We start from the raw sequence: 1,174 nt of genomic DNA, 5'->3' as shown, positions 1-1,174 counted from the left end.
ATGGTACATAACAACAACAACAAACAATATGTAGCTTGTTTTCAGAATCAGACACTATATAAAACTAGAGATGGATGCGTCAAAGTTAACTAGATAGCTACTTGAAAAACTTTGTTCACAGAATACATCTTCATTTTCAGTACTTAGATATATTTGTATTATAAAAATTTTTAATAAATATCCCAAGGTAAAACTGATATAAACCACAGTCTCTGATGACAGTAAAATCAGAAATTAATGCAGAAAAATTTTAGGAAAAAATAAAATTAATGGAAAACTTTAATAGTTTAAGAATTACAATGCAGAAACACTATTATGTGATTACGTAGTGCATACACTTAAACAACCCCCCCAAAAAAATCCTTACATTAAATAAGACGTCATCACAGTGATTACTGACTATTAAGAAATCAAAAGCAAGAACAGTACTCACTAAAACTTAGAATGGTCAAAAGTGAATTTATTATTACACAAACATAGAGTTTTGTTAAAAAATGAGAAAAAGACATAATTTTTAAAAAGTCTTTAGAAGAGTGAAATAAAAAAGCAAAAACAACTAAATTTGAAATATTAGACAGACTACATTCAAAGAGATTTTCTGAAAGACCAGGAAAATAGATAAACATTTTTATAAATTTTAATCAAGACAAGAAGAGAGACAACACAAGCATCCAATTATTAGGAATAAGAAAAGAAATATTGGATATATGGAAGATATTTTTTTAAAAAACAAAAACCCTGTTATTTACTGTAACAAATTTAAAAACTTAATTAAAAGAACATATGTTTCAAACAAATATAAATGATCAAAACATCTATCTTAGCTATCTTAACTCTGGTGGCCTAGTGACAAGAAGCTACTTTACAATCCCAAAGACTTGTGATTCAAATTCACCAGATACTCTGCGAGAGGAGGAGGGGCAATCTCCTCATTTTCTAGTCTGATCTGATTGAGTGGTTGTTGTTGTTGTTGTTGTTGTTATGTGTCCTCGAGTCGCTTGCGACTCATAGAAACCCTATGTACAACACCCCTAAACTCTGCTCTGTCCTGTGCCAATCGCACTGACTCTGACACTCCCATTCCGATTATCCCAGTCACTGAACCAATCCATCTCATAGAGGGCATTCCCCTCCTGCGCCGTCCCTCCACCCCCCCAAGCATGAGGTCCTTCTC

Source organism: Elephantulus edwardii, unplaced genomic scaffold, assembly GCF_000299155.1.
Source record: "Elephantulus edwardii isolate Elephantulus edwardi_28Jun2011 unplaced genomic scaffold, EleEdw1.0 scaffold00053, whole genome shotgun sequence".
In the NCBI taxonomy this organism is placed as follows: domain Eukaryota; kingdom Metazoa; phylum Chordata; class Mammalia; order Macroscelidea; family Macroscelididae; genus Elephantulus; species Elephantulus edwardii.
This window is presented reverse-complemented; position numbering follows the sequence as displayed.